Source organism: Manis pentadactyla, chromosome 5 (assembly GCF_030020395.1).
Source record: "Manis pentadactyla isolate mManPen7 chromosome 5, mManPen7.hap1, whole genome shotgun sequence".
Lineage (NCBI taxonomy): Eukaryota > Metazoa > Chordata > Mammalia > Pholidota > Manidae > Manis > Manis pentadactyla.
In genome coordinates, this window is record NC_080023.1 from 50,053,822 (window position 1) to 50,078,660 (window position 24,839).

General features: G+C 32.8%; 1 protein-coding gene across 22 annotated transcripts in view; it reads left to right on the forward strand.

The window, feature by feature from the left end:
• ADGRL3 (adhesion G protein-coupled receptor L3) overlaps positions 1-24,839 on the forward strand; it is an 807,141-nt gene that overhangs the window by 162,126 nt on the left and 620,176 nt on the right. For all 22 annotated transcript variants that reach the window (XM_036895181.2, XM_057502261.1, XM_057502262.1 and 19 more), the window contains exon 2: positions 17,821-17,889. The gene's annotated coding sequence lies outside the window, so the exon portion shown is untranslated. The remainder of the gene's footprint in view (positions 1-17,820; positions 17,890-24,839) is intronic.

The following is a 24,839-nucleotide window of genomic DNA, read 5'->3' on the forward strand; positions in this document are numbered from 1 at the left end:
CTCTCTAAAATTGACATTTTGGAAATTAAATTGGGTATTTTTAATCTGTGGAGGGTAGGTTACTGAGCCTCTGCAGCCATGTCGATTTTGAGAAAATATGCATTGGCAATCATAGCAGACACTGACTCACTCTTTCCTTAAGATGAGTATGTATATATTTAGTATTCACCTCTTAGCAGCTCTGCTAACCTTCCTGTGGGAGTTAAATGTCTAACACAGGAGAGAAGAAAGGCAATTTTTAAAATAAATGTTGGTTAAATGAATGAAGAATAATGATTCAAAAACAGTCTTTTGGCTTCAAATATAATGTTCATGGTAATACTCAAATTTTGAAGTGTAATTCTGAATTTGTTAGTTAAGTGGTATTAATTTGGTTCCTTTTATGGTATTAAAATTAAGTAATAATAATAAAAAACCAATAGTTTATTGTTTGACCCATAGTGTCTCTCTCTCTCTCTATATATGCTATTTCTATTGGAAAACTTTGTATAATAGATCTTTATATAAAGAATGTGGTATTTATGACCGGTAGAGAGAGGAGATTACACAAATTTGACTACAATTTTCTTTCTTTTATTTGTGATAAATACCTTTTCTTTTTTCCAAAAGTGGAAAAACGTTAGAGCTCTTGCTACTGCTACTCAGATTTTTCACCCACTAGTAGTCTTCTTGGTGTCTAGGTGAGGTTATAAGTTTCTGCTTTCCAAAACAGTGATGTTGGAAAGGGTACATTCCAGTCTTAGGAAATAAGTAACATAGAATTCCTATCTGCAGAACATTTAGAGCTGCATCAAATGCACTTGTCTTTTAGTACTTCATTAGTGAAATGGAATATTGTTTCTGTTAATACAGAAAAATGTTTCCACACATTAAAATGAAGAATACAAGATTATTTTTCCTCCAAGAGGAAAAATATCAGTTATGTAACTAATAACCATATACAATAGCTTTTTTCATTTCTGTAATACTAATCATAGTTTGTATTTCATTTTTGTAAGCATTCTGTAATACTCTAGTGAAGCAAACACAATTCATTCCATGGGATATTCAACAAGGTCATTGCATTAAATAGGTCCTTCAGTTTTTGCTTCTTAATTTTCTTTGCTTGGTCTCATTTTAAATTAAAACAAACATTAAAATGTTCCTTGCAGTTTCTCTTCACAAACAAAATGGCTTGCAAATGCATTTTATCATTTATCATAGGCAGGAAAAAAGATAAGTTCAAAAAAAAATTAAAATACCATGACTACAAAGTCCTTCCCCGAAAAGGTTTTTTTTTTGACACAACTAGTCAAAATATCAGGCACTTTTTCCTCACTGAATATTTTCAGGCTGTATGTCAATTTGCTCATTGGTATTTGACAAGTTGATATAAATTTGTTGACAAAATACAGTGCTTTATATTTTTTTTTCAGTAAAATGTTGGTCAGATTATATGTGCAAAGATGATTGAATTAGTTAATTAAAATGACATTAAGCTCAAATCCTGTCATCACAAATTCAGATCATTATCCATTGGTATTAGGGAATTTTGAAGTTTATTTTATGGCATTGATGTGGGAAAGTAATGACCCATAGCCTTCTCTATCAAATAATTACATTTTCTGATTTTACAATATGAATGCACTAAATTAATTACTTGTTAAAAGTTAATATATATTTCAGTTTTTTTATGATGTTAATTAAAATAGCCTGTGGAATAAGAAAACTTTTTTAATGTTATGAATTCCAGTATACTTGGAATTTGGAATTTTATTGAATGATAATAGTATAGCATGTTTGTATTTTTCCCTTATATTAATGTGGGTCTATTAAAGAACAAATACAGAAAAGAGCAATAATAACTTCTCACATAAAAGGTCATCAAGTTTAAAAAAATTTTGTTTAACCCTTCCTGTTGCTATTTTTAAAACATAATTTTGATAATATATAGATCTACCTTGGTTTCCTGCTTTCTTTAGTTCATACCATATTGTGTTTTAAAGACTGTTTTACATTTTTCATATGAGGGTGGTTTCATTTAGTCATCAAGAGGCACTTTTTGTTTTTGTTTTTTTAGCAATTTGATGTTCAAAACTGGGAGCCTCACAGATCTGACACTTTTCAGACATACATGAAGGTTATCTAAAACCAATAAACACTTTGATCTGTTTGAGGAAAAAGTGAAAATCAATTTAAGAATCCAAGGAAAACTATTTTCTAGGAAATGGAATTTTTCTATGAAAAACTCTCAAGCAGCAATCACTCACACATATAAAGGAAACTATAATATTGCCATGCAGTTAAGGTACAGACCTTACAAGAAGATGACTAATTATGGGCAGTTTACTTAAGCACGGCATCTGGAGAGTTAGGCATGGGTGTGAGGGCAAATTGTGCCAATGGACCTTTTCTCCTGCCATGCTCTTTTAACTGTCAGGCTTTGACCCTGACCATTCTACCAAGAGTTTTCTTTTCAGTGTTCATCTTGTCAAGAGTTTAATTCATAGTTTTTCCATCTTCCTTGATCTTTCAGCAACCTTTGATTCATCTCCTTGAAACACTTTCTTCAACTGTCTTTAAGGTCACCCCACTTTCCTAGTCTTCCTTCTGTATCTCTGGCATCTCCCTTAGGTTTCTTCAGTGGTTCCTCTTCATGTTCCCCAATACATAAATCTTAGAGATTCTCAGATCTCAATTTTGCCTCTTACCTGTTTTCTGTCTCTATTCATTTCCTTGGCGATCTCTTTTAGTTTAGTCATTAAATATTATCTAAATGCTGATTTTGCCCAAGTTTTTATCTCCAGCCCAAACATTTACACCAACTCTAGGCTCACATTTGTAGCTACTTTCTCCAACACGTCCACTAGGTTTTGTAATAGTTGCCTCCAACTTCATGTGTCCAAAACTAATCTTCTCTCTCCCACACACCTAAAATGATTTTTTTCTAAACCTTTTAAAGTCTCAAAAATGTTAACTCCTTTTAGTAGCAAGCATAAAAAAAATTGATTCTCTTCCTCTCCCACCTAATTTACCTTATATTCATTGGGAATTTCACAACTTCTCACCTGTAACTACCTGCAACTAAGCTGCTATCCTCACTTAACTGGATTATTATATCTTTCTAACTGTGGTCCACCTGGCCCCCTGTAATCTGTTCCCACCACAGCAGCCAGAGTCATCATTTTAAAATATAAGTCATATAATTTTACTCTGCTTGAAAATTTCCAGTGGCTTTCTCATGGAATAAAAGACAAGAGTATAAGTAATAGCCTATAAAGTTTTACCATAATTACCAAAATTAGGATTTCGCCCACTGTTAGGTTCCTGATTCCACCCACCCCTGGCCCCAACCTGATACACTGTTCTTCTGTCTTCCACTCTGTTGAAGCCTGTTAGCCTCCTTACTGCTATTTAAAATCATTTTCACAACTTCCCTGGGCCTTTGCACTTGTTCCCTCTGCCTGTCATATTTCTGTTACAGAGACCCAGATAGCTTTTTACCTCAGTTCCATCAGGTTATTAAAATGTCAGTTTCTCAGTGAAGAATTCTTTCATCATACTATCTAAAAATTTAAGATCCTCACACACTTTTGTTATGTTGCACACTGTGAAACTTAGTATTTATTTTAGTTAGCATGTTTTATTATCTAAGTTTCTCAAAGTTAGGAATATTTGTTTTTCTAATTGCTCTCTTCCCAGTATCTAGAGAAAATGTTTAGCACATAGAGGAAGCTCAACAAATTTATTGAATTATTTATTGAATAAGTGAATGAATTTTAAATCACCTCATAGTATGTACTATCACAGTTCATAATATGTACTTTTATTTTCACTTGCTTTCATTAATATACATAGTATTATAGATAGTATTAATTAGTCTTTACTACAGTATGAATTTTCCATCTTGATTACCTTTCTTTGTTATAAATATCTCCTAAATTTATGAAGTGGGGATAATTAAACTACTTACATCACTTGTGAGATGATTCACCTATAGAAAAAGTGCCTAGCATATAGAGAATATTCAGTATGTATAAATGATCAAAGAACAATAGTTACATGCTGTCAGAAGAGAGAGGGAAGTTTGGTTTTTACTGATGGCACGATTGTAAAAAGCTTTATTGAAATACTTACTTTTGATTTTGAAGTATAACTAGCATTAAGTTAGTTAAGGAAAATAGGGAGCAAAATGAAAGTGGTTGAAACCGTGGGCTCTAGGGGTAAACAGGCTTGATTTCTAGTCAGGCCCTGCCAATTACTAATAAATTTCTAGGCCTCTATTGTTACAGGCTAAAGTCAGGACAGGGATGTTTGCTACTCTCGTGATGTTGTGAAAATAAGATGAGTCCCTGTATCCAAAAGGCATTTAAAAAGTATGTGCTACTATCTAGCACATAGTAGTTACCTGTTTTTATTATGAATTTACATCCATATTAGGACAGATACTCTGTAAGAAAGCATAAATTGGCAGAAAAAGAACAGCAAATATACACAATGATGATTTACTTCTGTAAAATAAAGTTATAAATGTTATTGAGAATATCACAGTTTTTTTCTTTAGAAATAAGCATAAATTATAAAACATACATATTAAATCATAAAATTGAACAAAAATGTCCAGAAACAATTAAAGGAGTTATGAAGTCAGCAGTTTATGAGTTGTGGTAGAGAAGTTCTCTGAGGAAGGATGCATTTTCTTTTATGAAATAAATATATGTGTGTATATATATGTATATATGTTATTATGTCAAAAATATTATCCTAAACACTTATATATAATACATCCCAGTGTCTGTTCTTAATGACTACTTTCCAAAGCTTTGTATGACCATCTACCAATGAAAAATGTCATTTTTCTATATTTTAATTCAGAGGATAACATACTGACAACAATGTCCCCTTAATAGCCCTTAACTTCATTTTCCCTGAATTTCAATTCTCTGTTATTGACAGAGCTGTCTGGCTTGAGGAATCTGACGTCTGTCGTTTAGACTCCTTACTGAATGTCAGTGATACTAGAATGGTGGCTTCTCCATTTAAGCTGATATTTTGGCATGAGGAGCATTTTTCCTAACTAACATTGGTTTTAGAGGAGGTTCTTCTGATAATCACCATGTAAGCCTACTGGCACTCTTAGAGATGTCCTAGCTTCCTATTCCTGTGAGGGGAATTTTCTGTTTCAATTGTTGGAGCAATTATTGTACTGAAAATTCTTGTAATTTTTCTTTCTAAGGTAATAGGACCATTACTACCATAAAATTAACTAGTGAATTAATGAATTAAGTGATTAATATAAACTTGGTAATAAAAAGAAGTGCATTATTTCATCTAAATGCTATGCATCTTTATATCTTAATTGTGTATGATACAGTCTTCCTATAAGAGAATTGAAGAAGTAAATTTCATTTAAGAATTTCATGATGGTGTGATACAAAATATCATGTGATTATGTAAAGCTCATTTCTATTCATTAATGAAAAATACGCTACTGTCTATATTTTCATTTCGTCAGGATTCCTGAGACAAATGCTCCAGTTAAAAATCAATTGAATCAAAATTTAGTAATCTTTAACTAATTAAGATTTTTTAATCTTTGAAAAAAATTTTGCTCTTTGTTTACTCTGCCAAGTTTTTTTCTGATAGTGATTATCCCTTGAAATGGCTCAAGTTGTGAGCATATAAGTTAGATGCCCAGTAGTATAAACTTTTTGTTTGCTTCTGTCCTTCAATATTGTAGATATATTTTGTCTTATGACTGCCATTTAGTACCTCTTTCAAATTGAGAATGTCTTATATTCTCTGTGCTGCAGATTAATCATCAGTTGCATGAGGATAATGTCATTTACTTTCTAAATTAAGATTTTTATCAACATATGCATGTAAAGCATCAAGTGTAACATTTATGCCTTTCATAAGTTAAAAAATAATTGTGCCTATTATTTTCGAAGGACAGTTCTAGGTTTTTCATTTTGCTACTTTTTTAGTCTTCTCAGTAGTACTTTAAGACAGCTCATAGTTCCAGTTTTATGGATGAGCAAATTGGGGCACCAACAATTTAAGTAATTTAACTTCATGCAGCTAGTGTCAAAGTTAGAATTTGTAATTAAGCAACCTGGATCTGTAGCCAGGCTTTATGGGTTGTTTACTATTATTACATATATATTTTATATCTTATGTGTATAATTTGTTGTAAATAATTCTGAGTGGCTAAACCACTCCATCAGTGGTACAGCCTGTTTTCTATGGGTTTATCATATGGTGGATGATATATAAAATGTAAAATATTCAGTATACAAGGCAAGGTTAAGTTAGGTTTTTCTTTAAACCTGTTGTATATCTCCAGTTCTTTCAATTCTTGAAAAGAAAAAGGATTTACCTCATGTTTTCTGAGTATTTATTTACACAACTGTCTCTTCCACAGGGTATTAAGGTTCTTAGAAAGAGGGCTCCTGTGTTATTTTTGTCACATGCAATAGTGCCGTGTCTGGAGCACTGTAGATCTTGAATAAATACTGTAGGATGAATGAACAAGTAAGTGAAGCCATTCACATAGATGGAGAGCCAAAAAAGGACATTTTGATGTGGGTCACCATATATACACAGCTTGGGATTAGAGAGGAAGACAGGACTCTTGGGAGATCAGCAAAGTTCAGTGATAATAGTAATGGCTGCTAGAATGTGACTTGTGTGGTCTTTTCAATCTAACCATACCTTAATGTCATCTTAAAGTTTTGGACAGCTGTGGTGTGCATATTGTAATAGATATAATAAAGAAAAATTCTGCATTCATGTTCTTAAAATTGTTCTAACAATTATGACAAACTTCAGCCTCAGGTTAAGTTTCTGGAGGGAACATTCAGCAGTAGGATGTTCTCTATATGAACCCCCTCACACACACACACCAATAAAAGAAGCTTATTTGGTAAAGGGAATGGTAGATGAGAGGGCTATTGTAGGCTAATATCATTATGCCCAAGCCATAAAAGAATGTCTATGTCATTATGACTGTTATGCAGATGCTACTGCCTGCATATCCTCCTAACTGTAGTTGGCTGCTCTAAACAGAAAACAAAAATAAAACAAAGCAAAAAACGAGAGAGGGAAACTGTTGCTCTTGAGTTTACTTGACTACTAGACTTTGGAGATCATAATGCCCCAAAAGAAAAACACACACAAATACAAAAAACTTCAGTACAATCAACCACTCAGAAGTTTAACTGATTTTCTAAAATGTAAAATCTAATTTTCTTTAGCTCTGTTGAGACTGCTGAAGGGACCAATATTTTGGCAGATGGAAAAGGCAGAGAGGAGATTTTTAGCTTACATAGTCTAGAGGATATTCAAGATCATTTGAGCTAAACTGTCTCAGAAAAAATACATCACCCATATGTTGGAGGCAAGGGAAATATGTCTTCCTCGGCACCGTCCTTCTGTGCATTTTCAAGTGGTCCCGGCGTGGTTTGCAGTGGTCCTGTTACATGCCAGGTACTTTCAGCTTTTGGATCAGTAGAAGGTTTGAGGAGATGTTTCATAGCAGCAAATCCAAAGTTTTATCTGCTTAAAACTAAAAGCAATTCTTCCACAAGCCCTGTAACACAATGTTTTCCTGCCTAAAGTGCATGGAATTGTACTATACCAGTTAGCATTTTTAGAAGCTTCAGTATTAAGCCAAAAAACTAATTTTGCTTATCTTCATTCTCTCAAATAACAGAAAAAAAATGAGTGTTTCTATTTTAGATAGTTAGAATTCTATATAAAGTGTACAACATTTTCAATGAATAGTGAATGTAAATTGATGAGAATAATGATGAAAGGCAGAAAGATAATATGTATAGGGCTTAGAAAAGCTATTAGCTTAATTCTGTTGTGGAGCTCATTCACTTTCTCAACAAATTAGACCACTTATTAGATAACTGATTTGAACTAGGGTTTTCAACTTACAGTTTTATGATATGCTAGCTACTTTCCCTGGAAATGGAGGTGTAGTTTTAGGGCGAAATTAGACATTTTATTGTTTCAAAAGAAACAATGATACTTAGTTGCTTTATTTTAAAACAACTCTTCCCCTTCCAACATATATAGTCACTGGAGATGTTGAAAAGGTTCTAGATTCTATAAAGCCACAATTTTATGGAACATTTAAGTGGTATAATTAGGTTGGCTTTACCATCAACCACATAAACGTCAATAGCTATTGACACATTATAAAGGCACACGTGGAATGCAGCCTGGAATGCTGCTGTGTTGAGTTTTAATGGGGCATCTGTGTCATTTTTCCCAGTGGAAAATAACAGGATGTCATCTTGTAATTTTTTTTTTACTACTATATAATAAAATATAGCTGTAATAAATAGCATCTAAGCAAATAAAAAATATTTGGACCAAATCCATTTAGCCTTTTATCACTTAGTATAGCCCAGGATTTAAGTAGTTATGTATCCTAAATTGACTTAATTCAATCAAGTTGCCTTTGACTGTCTTTGATTGTAGTGAAGTAGAGTTTTTATTTTTCTTTGCTATTTAATATTTAGGTAATATTTTCAGTAATTTTGCCTTTGTACTCCATTGTGCTATTAACACAGTTTATCCAGATTGTAATATAAATTGTGCTTTGATTAAGTTAGTGGGCCTCTTACACAAATATTGCTGTTGTTTTGTTATTGTTACTATTATTATTCTTATCCCTAATGCCGATAATTAAATAGTTCCAAACCAAGAGTGTCATACATTGTTAAGAATTTGCACAATTAGCTGTGAGTGTCCTGGAAGCAGGAATAATATTTCGTTCAGTTTTGTAGCTGTGTTAGGTAGTTCAGCTCCAGGTTTACTGTGGCTTTGTTTATTGGATTGATTATTGAATGAAAGTGACTATAAATGGTTTTCTTACTTGAAATCTAAATTTATGAATAGTTTTCTTTTAAATGTATTTTAAATTTTCATACATTTTAATAGAATGGGGATTAAGCTACAAGTTGAAATACAGAATTTAAAAGCTGGTGTGCATTAGCAGGAATTTTGCCAAGCATTAGAAGAAAAAATTGATTTTGGGGGTGAAAAAATGATTTGAGCAAAGTTTTTCAAACCTCTTTTCTGCTCTCCCAGAAATACCTTGTTCATCTGATATTTTATGTATCTATATGATTTTTGAATTCATGCTCTTCAAAAAATTTTTGTAGGTATATAGTAAGCAGGTAAGAGAAGATAAATATAGGACTGTATTTTCTATAAAGCATGGCCATTTAGTTTTAAATACTATCTTGAAGGAATAAAGACATAAAACTTATTTTCATTTACAGTTGTAGGTAAAGTTAAATTTGCATATTTTATGCCAGATTTGAGAATTTAATTTATAGGAACTTATTTTTATTAGGTAAGGGGAAAAGTAGAAAACATTTCTTATTTTAACTGTATTTCCTTTATATCTTCTGAGTGCATTTTTCAAAGCAAATTGGTTATATTCAGTAATAATATACTCTTAATTTAGTACCATGTCGATTAAATTTTAATTCAGGTAAGCAATCTCCTTGTGTTATGTTCTTTGACTTGTTATTCTGGAAAATAACATTTCAGTTTGATAGATTGTAAAGTAAAAAGTTGTGTTGATAGCAACATTAATTATTTTTAAAAGATCTGTGAATAAGTATGCTTCTCTCCTAAAAGAAACCAACAAATTGAAAAAATTCTAGTGAACATTGTTTGGAAGGGATGGTGTGAATTTCCCCCTCATGGGTACGTGACATCTAGATAACTTAAAATGTGGGTTTATATACTCTTCTTTTTATATGCATAATATATATAGGAATAAATAGATAGACTTAAAAGTAATGTTCTTAAAAGGGGTGGGTAAAATACACACAAATGTAGACATACCCTTTAAGTTTTATTAAAGGTGTTAACTTTTAGTTGTCTGTAATACCACTATAATTTGGCCTTACTGATTTATGCTTGGTTTGAATGGTATATGAGTAAAAGTTCAATTATATAGTATATTTTAGGGTTGGGAGTTTTGGGGGTACAGAAAATTTCTGAAAAATTGAGGCAAACATCTACCCAGTTAAAGTGGCAAAACCCCAGATGTTTGACAGTTTAAATTAAATTTTCCAAGGTCCTTTCTAGGTGGTTTCCAGCTCTTCTCAGAGGTTCTGATATGTGTGGTGGTAGCTCATCTGTGCACACTGCTGCTGTTTTGGGTTTCTCTTTGTTAGACTCTACAAAACAAAGAATATCTGATCTTGCGAGGGCCTCTCTGTGCATCAAGTTCATGGAGTTTTAGTGTAGTGTGAATTTTTTTTAAAGTGTATTTCCTCATTGAGGACTGTATGTTAGATTGGTCTGGTTTCCAGATGGTGGAGGCTCAGATAAGGAACTTATTTTTATTACTGCAGAATACGAGGCAAACCATTTTAAGGATCTCAGTACTGAGATTTTCTGCTTGAAATCTTATACAAAGTGAGGAATAAAGCTTCATGCAGTGAACTACAGCTGATGGAAGAATGGGTAAAAAAGGAGAAAGCAGAGAGTAGCAATGCAGTGGAAATCTGATATTTGATATGTAAGCTAATCCCATTTAGTCCTCCAGCCAGAATTTTTTTTTTCACTTGTGCAGAAGCATTTCTTTATTTCCTTCTTTCTGCTTTTTGATCCCACACCCTGCCCCCTGCACAGTTGGAAAGTTCCCAAAAGACTTTGGCAGAGGTCACTTCTCAGAAGCTTTTTAAACTTTAGTTAGAATACATTTATTGATTTTTTTTTTTTAATGACCAGAGGAGTGAGGATTTTTGGAAAAAAACTCATCTGGAATCAATGTCTGGCTTGGCAATCCGAACTCTTTCAAACCTTTGAGAACACTTCATTAGACATCAGATTCTCATCTTTAGTAAACTTTGTAAGGATTCTGGCATCTTGAATTTCCCTTGGGATTGATATCAACTGACAGTTTGGCCTCCTAACCATGGAGATAAAAATCATTTTTCTAAAACTGACAGTTCTTCTACTGTATAAGTATATGTAAAAATTCAGTAGCTGTTTTAAAAACAAACTAATCATGAGTCTAGAAAATATTTGGTAGCATGCAGTGGCACAATAACTTGTTCTTAGGCTATTTTTTCTATATGTAATAGTTTGAGATTAAACTGTTTTGTCTACATTAGTCCTGAAGGGAAAGTACATTTTTGTGAACTAAAATCCTGATAATTAGGAGAGGATAATATTGAAAGGAAAATATTGGTTCATATTTGAGCTCTTCTCCTTCAATACATTTTTAAAGTTTCATGTTGGAACTTTGAACATATAAGTAATAAGGCAGATTTCAGTGTGTTCTACTAGAAAATAATTATTTAAAAATGTAGAGAGTAGTCACATTTTATTATAAATGAAAGAAGCTTGATAAATTCCTATTATTATAGAATTTGGAAACCATGTTTAGGAGGTAAATATGTATGATTACAGTAATACAGAGCCACTTTAAGGGAGTAAAAACATAGATAAAACTGGCTGCATCTTATACTGATAACTTGAGAGCTATTTTCAAGCAGAGAAGGAAATGAACATATATTGCAGAGGAAGTAATCTCCTGGAAACCCAGCAAGCCTTCCTAGGGGTAGAGCAGTGAGCTCTACAGTTCTAGCTTGGGAAAGAGCTAACACACCTGTGAGGCAGCCCTGGGCCAAAGTTTGAGAAAGAGATGCTTGTGGTATGAAAACTTTGGGCAGTTTGGGTGTTTGGGAGAAAGCAATGCCCTTGCTAATTTAGTGTCTTTCTACGGGCTGAAAGAGTACCACAGAAACAGACCCTGGGAGAACATGCCCTCAAGTACATGCCCTAGCCAAGTACCTTCCGGTATGCTGGTGTTGGTGATATATATGCCATGGGCTTCTGACTAAGTGATTGATCAGGACATTGCCATTACTCTGGAGGCAGATACAATCTCTATGTAACTAAATTACATACTAAAGGAAATGAGAAAAAGGCCGAGTCTTTGGTTTTGATTTTAATAAGTGAAACTCTCCTCTATGAGGGCTTACAGTTGTCTGTATTGCACTCCTCTAATCCCCAATACTACACAGTGGCTGAGTACATAGTAGAAACTAATTAAGGGTTCTTCCCTTTATCTTTTCCTTCCCTATCCTGTCCTGTCCTATCATATCCTATCTTGTGTGCAAGCAGGCACACTGTCACCATAATACACTTCTTCCCTTATTTTGCATTAGTTACAAATTATTTTGATACTCATCTAAACAAAATGTAAAAATTCAACCTTTTGTGAAAAATTCAACCTATAAGTGAAAATGTTGGGTAATATGTTAAGCTTTGAAGATCATTCTTTGTTTCAGATTTTCTTCAGTTGTTATCCCTTAATAATAAACTATGAGTTGTCCATGTACTATATATTTTTATACCCCTCATGGATCTATTGGTTCTTCTAAAAACAGCAATTATATCTCTTCAGTGGAGAGTAAGGTTATAAGTAATTTATTCTAATTATCATGCTAGCGATGAAGATACTAAGGGCTGGAAAAGGGATTTTTCAAGAAACAAATATTTATAATGTTGCAAATATTTTTTTCATAAATCCGTAAAAAGATTTCTTCATAAAATAAATCATAAATTATTTGATAAATAATTGAATTATTGTGAATAAATACAAATATCTTATAATAAAATATAATTTATAATATGAAGTAATTCTTTTGTAAAATAAATAATTAGTGGGAGTGTTTTCATTTTCACATTGGTCTTCTGGCCAACATTACACATTCTTTATTATTCCCATCTTTTTGCTTGCTTTGCATTTAGTTGGCTCTTCTTTTTCTTAAGTTAGAAGCTGTGGTTATTGACTTGAGAACATCCTTCTTTTCTAATACAGATGTTTAAAGCTATGAGTTTGCATTTAAGCACTGTACATTTTGATAGGCTATGCTTTAGTTTTCCTTCAGTTGAAAAGATCTTGCAGTTTCTCTTGTGATTTTTCTTTGATAAATTGGATATTTTGAATTTCTCTGAAAATTTCCAAATGTTAGGAGTTCCCCAAATAATTCTTTCTTTTAATTTTGAGTTTAATTCTGTTTTGGTTAAACAACTCACTATATATGATTTCAGTCCTTTTCAGTTTATCAAGATATGTTTTATAATCCAAAAGTATAGCCAGAGATAGGGAGAGATATGATGGAATTCTAAGGCAAAAATGCCACAGGATCCCCACTGGGCTTATCAGAATTAGGATAGTTTTTCTGGCATAAACACTTAATTTGTTAGGTGAGTGGTCAGTGTCCATGGTCCTTAAATAGTTGGTTTGGCAATTTTGTTGTTTTATCATTGATTTAAAATTCTGCCCCAAGGTACTCTCCATGATAGAATGGCTTATATTGGGGCCTGTAAATAATTACAGGTGGAAAGTGTGGTGCAATTAGGACTAAACTTTATACTCTAGATTTAAAATGTACCAGGAGTTTAAGGATGTGTTTGTGTTCAAAGTCATGAGGCTGATTTCACAGGATGATGAGACCTTTGCAGAGTATCAGCATGATATTCAAAGCATGTGCTTAGAGAACTGCAGAGGGCATTCTAGGTCCAGGGGATTGCATTAACAAGCCATTCTGTCTGGAATAATGTGTCTCAGAAGTCAATCAGCAACCAGGCTGGTTAATGTGAAATTTCTGTTTGGTGGAGCAGAGTGATGTTAAAAAGATATTTTAGTAGAAAAGAATGTATTTGTTCTATAGAGGGTGTTGAAGGCCAGACTATGGAAAACAACCAGTTGCTTTTGTGACTTACTGAGCAGAAAGCCATCATGAGGAAAATGAGGTCTCAGATTGTTCTGGCAACTGTTGGCAAGGTCGATCTAAGAGGGGACAGAATGGTGCTGTAAGAAGACCATGTGCTCTTGCAGTGTGCTGGATGTGGGCCTCAGGGGCAGCAGGAAGTGGTAGGAGGCCAAAATGTGTGGAAAATGCCTTGGAATCTTGTCCTGGCACTGTCATTTGATGACAGGGATGGTATTTTTGAGTTGCAGCTTTCTAAGCTGTAAAATAGGAATAATCCCTCTCTGGCTACCTCACATGGCTGTGATGACTGTGATACTGGAAAGAGAGAAAAACAAATCTGAGCACTACAGAGAGAATAATACATGGTGGTACATGATGATGGTTATCAGTATGGAATGGAGGTGCAATATATTTGAAGATAACCCATTGGATAATAGTTTGAGAGAACGAAAAGGGAGTATTTGGAAAAACGATTTGAGCATCATGACTACAGAAAGAACATGTGAAGACTGAGTTGAAGATGTGGAGGTGGAATGTCATAAATGCAGTTACTGTATTTACAGGGATTTGCTTCATATTCTCTTTTTTAAATTCCAAATAATTTGAAATGATAGATATGAAGGCTTTATACTTTTTACAGATAATACAATATTTAACAATTTGTTTCATTCTAAAAATGATTTAAGGACTAACTCTCATACTCTCATAGACAAAAAGATATTGTCTTCTAAGGATTTCACTGATTGTATTTTTTAAACATCTTTTTAAAAATATAGCTGTCATGTTGGACTGCAGACCATCTTTAACTGACACTGGAATGATCTTTTTAAAATATGTTTGTACTTGTCTCTTCCTGATTGTCTTATTGACCCTTTACTGGATAGTTCAGTAGGAGATGTCACATAACTTTGGAATTAGTGCAACACTGACTAAGACAATAAAATATCTTTTCATCTTAATTCCAGACAAATTTTTACTGGGATTTCCTGAAATCTCATTAATTTACTAGAATATGAAGGTGACTTGAAACAGTAATCAGTGATATCAAGTTCTGAGATGATTATTTCCTGAAAAAATCAATTTAGGAAGCTTATTTTCTGATTTTCATTATTAACATCTTATCAAATGTGGAAAGTATTATGTGTCAGTATGTATCAAATGTGTCAGTATAATGCTATTTGAGAAATTTGAGGATGTAGACTCTGAATGTGGTCTACTTGTATTCAAATTCTTGCTTTGCCACTCAATGTTTCAGAATATTTATTTGTAAAAAACACAAGGTAATATCCATACCAGCTTCAAAGGATTTTTAAAAAGGTAAATGAGAATACCAATAAAGGTGTTTTTTTTTTCTTTTAGACATTTTAAGGTTAAATGGGACTACAAAATGTTCAAAAATATAAGGTGCCCGGGAACTGAGTAAATATTTGGTAAGGAATCAATTAATGAATGAATAAATTTACTCTACTTTTTAAGTTTGGTATCATAGGATTAGAAAATTTACCTTCAACATTCATCTTTAACACGTACTCTTTTTTAATGGTGAATCAAACTATATCATGATTTCATTTTCCATTTTTAAAACATATATGTGTTTATTTACAAGGTTCTATCTAAAGCATAGATTAATTTAACTTTTAATTTTTAATTAAAGCAATCTAGTATTCATACCCAAAGTATTTCCCTCTAATTGGCAAAACCTAGAGTGAATTACAGTAATTGCTAGTGAATTGCTTTTTATGTCATTTTTGAACAGTAATGAAAATATGAAAATATAAACACACTAAATTTTATAACCTCCATGACTGCTTTCCTTTGAAGAAGTCACACTGCTCAAAAATAGTTCTGGTAGCTCCCTTTTAAAATTGCTTTTAGATCTAATTTACTATTAGAAAAGAAATTCAGCCTTAGTACTTCACACTGTTAGAACAGTATCATTTGATATGATACCTCTTCCTGCTCTTTTCTGTTTGGTTTTCTATTGCCTTCAGCCATCCACTCATCCACTCCCCCTTTCCTTCCCTGTGTTTTTTCTGAGACCTGGCCTTCTTCCTCTTAGGTGTCTAAGTAATGCTGGGTAAGCTTGTTCTTTCGTCTGAATTGTCTACTAACTCTAAGTGCCTTAAGAGGCTGTAATTGAGTGAAGCACTGAGACATTAAATAGCTGAACTGAAATTGAAGATTCTCAGATCTTCTGTACGAAAGGAAAAAAGGACTTATAAAGATAGTTATGCAAACAAATTCACATATTATAGTGTGTTTTTGTTCTTGCTGTCAGGTTATGTGAGCCAATGCACAGTTTCCAATAAACAATTATAATTTTTTTTAACTTAAAAAATGTATAAATATTTTGTTCACCAGTCAGCATTATTGAGGCCTTCTTAAGTGCTTAGTTCTTTAGAGAGAGGTAATAACAATTGAAGATAAAGTCATGGTGCCTGTTCCCAAGCAATTCACTTTGCAGTGTAAGGTTCAGCAAAATAGAAGACTATAGGAAGAGATATGGGAGGATCAGAGAAGATGTGATTAGTTCTGCCTGTGGTGGAGTGGGTCCGGTCATGTCAGGGAGAACTTTGTGGAATACGTGATATTTGGATTTCAGAATGTATTTCCCAAATAGGAGAAAAAAGATCAAAGGGTGAGGATATTTGTAAAAGAGCTTGTGCTGTCGTACTCGGTAGAGTTCAGGTATGTAGGAGATTGACAAGATGGGATATTCTTGTTCTTCAAAGATTCAGGAAAAATACCTTACATAAAGATCCAAGAACTTTTGAAGGAACAAACTCTATTTGTTCAAAGAGAGTGGCTGTGCAGGAAATTTCAAGAAATTGTTTGAGAAGTTGCTTTTAGTTTCCTGTTCAAGTATTCAAGCATGCCATTTAAATATGGACTTGAATTAGGGTACAAAACCTTACCAATTGGCCAAATTTGGGCAGACACTCACAAGAAAAAGTACAGGAATTACATTGCTTTAATATTTTAAAATCTGCAAATATAACATAGTGCTTTTATTAGTGAATATTTTCCCACTAACTTGTTTTCATACATACCTGATGGAAATAGTGATTCTGTAAAGTAGAGCTCAATTTTAATTTTATGCTAGGAACTTTCTGCCCATATCTAATTTCTTATCCATTTGGGAACAAGATTCTAGAATAGATAATGGATTTTGTCATTGTTTTGGCACATATATGATTACTTAACCTTCTGCTAATAGCATACTACCACTAATAGCATAATAAATCCTAAGTATCACAATAATCAACTAACGCAGCTGATGCTCATAAGTACTTAAATGGACTCACTAGAAAGTTCAGAAATTGTTTTGACCAGTTTCAGAACCATTACAAACATTGCAATCTCAAAGAAAATATTTTGAAAGATATTACTCCTTTTTTGGTAAAATGTCTGTCATGTTGATATTAGTTTAATAAAAGAAATAGAAAAAAACTATAGCAGTTTGAAGAAAATGAAGACAAAAAAGAAAAAGCTGTAAATATACCATCTAAGTAAACTCTTATATTTTTGTTTATTCCTTTCTAATATTTAAAAAATCTGAATTTGTTTAGATTATTGTAATCACAGCCTCTGTGTACATAAACACACAGAGCATGTGTGTGTGTGTGTGTGTGTGTATGTATGTGTATGTAAGATTAAGTAGCAGGATTCACTAAGGTGTTTCCCAGTTTTTTTTTTGCACAGAAGTTCTAATGGTAAAAGCAATTAAAAGCATCCCAAGATCTTAGCTGAAAGTATTTGTGGCAAGAAACCAGAAAATTTATTGGACTTAGAATTTATATTTTAAAATGGTATGTTCTTTTAGTTAGGAAAATATTTAAATTCCATACCTACCAAATTCATTAACTTTCCTTGGTGAATATTACAGTAAATTAGATGGTGCTGAAAGATGTGTGACATGTGAATTGGATTTCATTTTTATACATTGGGTCTGCTACTATACCCCAAGTACTGTGAGAAAAAATACAATTGACAAGCAATAAGAAATCTCAAAATAGTCTTACAATTGAAACCATAAAATATATTTTTTTCTCATCACTTATTTTTTTTTTTACAGAAATGTTTAAATGTTCAGTAAATCGGAGGAAAAAAACATGGATTTTTAGCAACTGAAGATCAAATTAAGGTAATTATTAGATTGTTGTTGCCAATTGTTAGTAACTTCAAATTATATTTAATGTACTTATATTTAAGTTGGTATATGCTTTTATGAGTATCACAATGAAAATTCAACATACTGTTTGAGTTACTAAAATGGAATTTTATATACTAACATTTTTGTGAACAAATATGTAAATAATGTAGTTTAAAGTATTTGCTGTTATGAGAAAGTATACTCCAGCTATATGAAAAATAAATGAACTACTAAAAATAAATAATTTTAGTAGCTCTCTACCTATTTCAAAAGGCATATTGCTATATTACTATCTTAATATGGAATAACTTTTCAAAACATTTTAAATTGGTATATGTACAACAATACAATTTATTAATGTCGTCATTTAATCATTCCATCTGTTATCAATTACATATCCATGATGGGGAATATTAGGAAATAAAATGTATTCATTTTATAGTACCAAGCTGTTAGCAAATTATTTTCAAAATAATATTTTCATTTATCATAAACATGCTTATGCATAGAAGATACAAAACTTCAAGCCATATAACCCTAGGCCAGTACACATTTTTCAATCTTTAGCAAATCATTTGAAGGCAAAACAGGCCTTTGTATTAATCAATCAACAATGAAATTGGAATTTCCTTTCTTCTTGAAGTTACTGAAGTTTATTTGAAGTGATTTTGTAATATCTAGAATGTAAATTATTATAACTGTGCAGCTTAAAATTATAAATATCAACTTTCTTAATATTTTGATTCATATTAAAATAATTGATGTTCATTTAATTTTGAATTGTTGATATAATTATGTTTTAGAAATTGTTATAAATCTATTTTCACAGATTCTGTATTTTTACTTAGATTACTGGGTGATTTAAGACTAAAAACATTGCACTCACCTTTGTAGGCACTAAATTTTCCAGTTGATATTACTTCATTTAGATATTTTTAATTTAGTTTCTTTGTCACAGTGTTGTTCAAATCTTCATTCACATATGGAAACAATATTATTCCAATTTTCCATAATAGATATGATGTAACCTATTTTATTTGCATTTACTAGCTTATCTGTATATTAACACGTAAATTTGCAGACATTCCTTTATTAACTTGAATATGAAATGGGTCTTTTGGTGAAATAAAGGATTTAAAAAAAGACTGATTTCAATCATCCAAGACTTAGGTGTACTTACTGTGGAGAAATATTGGTGGGGGAGATGAAGCTCTATAGAAATGATTATATACATTTTGAGAGTTAATGACAAACTGCTAAGGAAACAAAGGTGGGAGCAGGTCACTTTTACTGGAGACTTGAAACCTTCATAGAAGTTGTGAAATTCACGGAGGGTTTGAGGCTGGGGAGGTGAGTTCATGCATTCCAGGTCAGCAGACTAGCTTGTGAAATGGTGCATATAGGAGCGAGGGTTGGCCATTGAATGATTACTTTTTCCAGTGTGGCTGAAAGATTGCACATGTGATAGGATAATGTTAGGAGATGAGTCTGGAAAAGTAGGTTTGGAACAGCCCATGAAATATGTTTGCCATACTAAAGTTTAATTTTCCAGGATGGATGCCTCTAGAGTGCTTAAGGGTATCCAAAGGTTGTGAGAGGAAAATTTCAGAACCTGCCTGATATATATTTTCCATTAAGAAATATAAGAAATAATTCATCTTATGGTTTTTAATATAATGACCACTACATGCCCCCAAATATGAAGTTTCTGGAGGAATCGTAGGATTTTTTACAGTGTTAAATGATTGACAATGTTTTCTTCCTTATTTTTTAATTGAGATACAATTCGTATACTATAAATTTTCCCAAAATTGACAATTGAGTGGTTTTGAGTATATTCACAGAGTTCTGTAACTATCACCACTATCTAACACAGGACATTTTCACCACTCCTAAAAGAAACCTTGTACCCATGAGTTTTTCTCTGCTCCCCTCTTGCCCATTCCCTGGTGCCTACTAATATAATTCTGCCTTTATGGATGTACCATTTAAATGGGATCATACAATAGGTGGTCTTTTGTACCTGCCTTATTCATTTCACATGTTTTCAAATTTCAGCTTTGTGTGAATCAGGACTTAATTTCTTTTTGCATCTGAATAATATTTTATTATATGGATATGTTACATTTTGCTTATCAGTTCATTAACTGATGGACATTGGGTTTTTAATACTGACTACTATGGATAATGGTGCTATTATATTCATACACAAGTTTTGTGTAGACACAGGTATTCAATTCTCTCAGATTTTTTCTTGGGGTGGAAGTGTTGGGTTGGATGGTCTTTCTGAGGGACTTCTAAACTGCTTTCCAAAAAAGGCTGGCTGCACCATTTACATTCCTTCTAGAAAGGTCTGAGTGTTCCAGTCTCACCATATCTTTGCCAAACTTGTTATTATTTTGATTAGAACCAGTCTAATGGATGTCAAGTGGTATTTTATTGGATTTTGATGGCAGTATTTGTTTTTAAGAGTATTTTAGTATACTGATGTTACATGTGTTTGGATAAGTGCATTAATGGAATTTTTTTTACTAGACTAGTCCTCATCTTTAGACATCTGACTTTATGAAATGTTAAATAACAATTACAAAATGAAGATTATTTGATTAATAAATGCCCAAGTCAACAATGAAAAGATGGCAGAGCTGACATTTTACCTTCTATTACAGTATATATTTCAGATTCATTGTATGATATAAACATTCATGATCTCATATTTATTAAGGATAGCTTAAAAACTTTAATCAGGAAGACTATGAAGCAGGGATTTGTCTCATATATCATAAGTGATTAAACTTGTCTTAAGAGCGTATTTTGTCTTTAGACTTAAGTTAATGATAGTACACTGCAACATGAATAGCAAGATTTTTTAATAATGTAACATCTGAAACACAAATGCAAACCTTTCTGCATTTTTCAGTAATGTTTAAAGTCATGTTCATATGGTCACTTATGTAATTTCATGAAACTTTATAATTGTTTAGAAGCCTTATTTGAGATTTCCTGCAGGGAAATACTAGAGCCATTGGAGATACCTTAGTTTTCCTGCTTGGTAAAAATGGTTGAAATCACACAAGAAAAATTGTATGGCAACAAATAAAAATACATTATTGTGTCAGCAAATACCATTGGAATATGACATTAAGAACATTGCTTTAGTCAGGAAAAAATAAGTATTAGAAGAAATTATGTAGTCTGAGAGATTCACTTTACAGTTAGACAAAACATGTATTTCTGACATGTCAGTTTGTTAGGTTATTTTTAAAATCAGGTTTACTGATGTATAATGTATGCATATTGCACTCTTTTTAATGGACAATTCCATTGTGACAAACACATAAAGTTGTGTAAATACCACCAAAATCAACATATAGAGCATATCTATTGCTCCCTGAAGTCCTCTCGTGCCCCTTTTTAGTCAACCTTTGGAGCCTTTGATTATACTTTAGTAATAAAATACAAAACAAAAACAAAAACAAAAAAAAGACAAAAACCCCAAAACCCACTTGAAAGGAAGCAGAGTAAAGACAACAAGTTTTGAAGGCAGACTGTTTGTGACCTTGGGGATGTTACTTATCTTCCCTGTGCTTCAGTTTCCTCATCTAATACAGGTTTAACAAAATTACCTACCACATATCATTTACAATAGAACTAGGCATACCTAAGCCCTTACAAATACTAAGTCTTTGTAAAACAAACTAATGTTTTGAGCCTCAAAAGAAAGACAGACATATTGGAGAAGATATATTTTCCACAGTAAATGACCTCTTTGAATGGATTTAATCACAAAGTAACACGTCAAAATTTTCAAAATAATAAAGCCTATTCAGGAAAATAACTCTCACAGAAGTTTTGCTTATTGGTTTCATTCTTCCAATTCTTTAGCATAAATTCTTAGAAGGAGTCTGGAATTTTCTTTGGCACACATTGCAGTCCGTCAGCACGTACCATTTATTTGTGAGCACCTCTTCACTGCTACCTTGGTCCAAATGAAATCCCCTCCTTCCTGGGTAATTACAGCCTCCTGTTTCCTTGTCCTGCTTTCACTCCAAGGCTCAGAGTCCAGTTCAATCTTTAACCTTCTCTGCACTCCAGCTGCCCTGGCTTTGTTACCATGTGCCGATCACACAAGGCCACTCTACCTAGGAGCCTTAGCCCATTGGTCTCCATCTCAGTGACAGTCTCCCTAGTTACCCCCTTGGTTTATTTCCTTGCCTCCAAATACCCTGTTCTTACGGCAGCCTTCCCTGTACATCCTTTTTAAAAAATGAAAGTGCCTGGGGGCATCTTCTGTCCTCCTTTTCCCCTTTTTCTCCAGATCACATATTACCACATTACACACAGTTTTATTAATTGTCTTTTCCCATTAGTTAATATATTCTAAATAGTTTGTCTTTATAGCACCCTTTTAATTTCTATTTTTATGTGTCTAATATTGTACCACTGCCCTTGTTCATGGGTGTGGATATTAGAAAGATAATTCTGAAGCCAACATGTATGACTGTGACTAGAGGCAGGACAGGAAATACTGGCAATAACTCAGGTAAAGTATAATGAAGGTCTGCTTTAAGATAAGAATACTGGGGATTGGGTGGTAGAAACATCTGACACCATTTAGGAGGTAAAGTTGACAGGTCTTTGTGACTGACTGAATTTGAGTAGTGAGAATGGAAGTCTCAGTAGGACAAATCTCAAAACTTGAAACTGGTAACCTGATGGCTGGTGGTATCAGTTCCTGACCTATAAAGAGCAGGGTTCTTTGTGTGTATTTTTGTATGAAAACAATAAGTAATATTTTTACAGAAATACTATATTTAGCAGAAACAACTCTAGAGCTAGATGTTAATTTTTACCTCTGTGTAGGCATGATTCCCTACAAATATAACACCTTAATTTGAATGTCAGTAGTTGTCTGATCTCTTTACCCATTTGTTTATAGAAACCAAAAAAAAAGTTTTGGTTTGCTATGAAATTACATTTTCTAATTAATTTCAAAACCACAGTCAGAAAGTGCAGAATGTAAAAACTGGCCATAGACAGAGTAAAAGCACATTAATTATTCAGCCAGTCATCCTGCTTATTCCATTCTTGGGGATATAGTGTTGTCAGAATCTGCCAGTTGTATAGTTCGTGCCCTTCAGAATTTACATGCAAACTTGGTGACCTTTGGAAATTTGCATAAAGATAAGTCTGGCACTCGAATGATAGCTGCCAATCAGTTGAGCAAAGCAAAATTTGTCAGCTATTGTTTAAACCAGTGTGGGCCATGAAGCAGTGAACATCAATTGGAGTATAAATGCAGCAACAATGCTTTTCATCAAAACAAAAAAAAGGCTATTTTTAAAGTTTTACAAAGGCTAAAGAAGTAATAAATTACTCAATATCCTTGGATCAGTATTTTTGATATATGTAGCTTTTCTTACTAAACATTTCTGTTAAAGCTTTTTATGTTTTAAAATGACTAAATTTTAAAATTTAATAATTTTAAATGTTTATTTGATTTTATATTATAAAAATTAATCCATACCCATTATAGAAAATTTAGAAAAGATGGTAAAGAGAGAATATTTTTCATAATATTTTCCATAAACCAGCAGGGAAACTAATGTTTTAGGATAAATTCATGTATCTTCAAAATGAGAAAACTAAAGGAGACCTGGTCGCATTCCAAAATTATGTTGGTCACTAGTTCCCTTGCAACAGCAGGAAAGGCCCGGGTGCTTAAAATAGGGAGAGATGTACTACAGCAAAAGGCAGGAGAGAAGTATGACCATTGTTTGCTTTGATAGTCCATCTTATCACATAATTTATGTATCTCTTAAATAAGTAACAAACATTTTGTGGCCTCATATATGTGCAATTACCTTTTAACTAGCATCATACTACATTGCACTCCTAAATATTATTGAAACAAATGTGTATTTATATAAATCTTGTGGTACCTAAGTTCTTATTTCCTTGGATAGATGTTGAGCAGTGGAATTATTTACTCCAAATGTATGACTCTTTTTAAAGCTTCTGGTACATATTAAAATTTCCTCTCAGATTTCACTTCCATAAGCTGTCAGTTTATGTATTCCTCATTTTCTTCCTTTAATCATTTTTAAATGCTGTACTTAAATGTTTGATAAAGCCTTGCCACTTAGGAAATGTCATATAAAACCTATGTAAGGCAGAAGAATCCTTTTCAATTAAAAAATCCATCTTGTTTTTGATTATTGTTACACATTTCCATTTCTGTGTATAATAGTAGGTCATTTATCACTTCTTCCATCAATCTAAACCTAAAACATACATATTTCAGAATAGTGCTGAACACCTAAACTAGAAGAAAAAATAATAAAAACATTTAAAAGCATTGAGCATTCAAAATAATTATACATAAATTATGTGATAAGATAGACTATCAAAGCAAACAATGGTCATACTTCTCTCCTGCCTTTTGTTGTAGTACATCTCTCCCTATTTTAAGCACCCAGGCCTTTTCCTGCTGTTGCAAGGGAACTAGTGACCAACATAACTTTGGAGTGCGACCAGGTCTCCTTTAGTTTTCTCATCTTGAAGATACCTGAATATGTTAACCTAGTACTTTACAGATAAAACAAAAAGACTACTTGAGAATACATGCTGTGGATGGATACACAGCTTTTCACTGGTACAGCTAACCTTCAATGTGGGTGATACATGAGAAGTACACTAGCCCAGTCAAACCTTCAAGATGACTGTGATGTTGCTGTTCCATTATGTCTGATTTTTATGGGTAAACTCTGAATTAGCAGTGGCCTGGACAGAATCTTGGGTCCTGATCCTTAAAGTTAACCAGATCTTCTTTACCTTAAACTCCAGTGCTGCCTCTAAGACATGGCATTGAAATAATACTGTGATGGTTCAATAAGATTCGTTTCTGCCTGAATCAGGGAAGTTAAATTGAATAGAGAGGA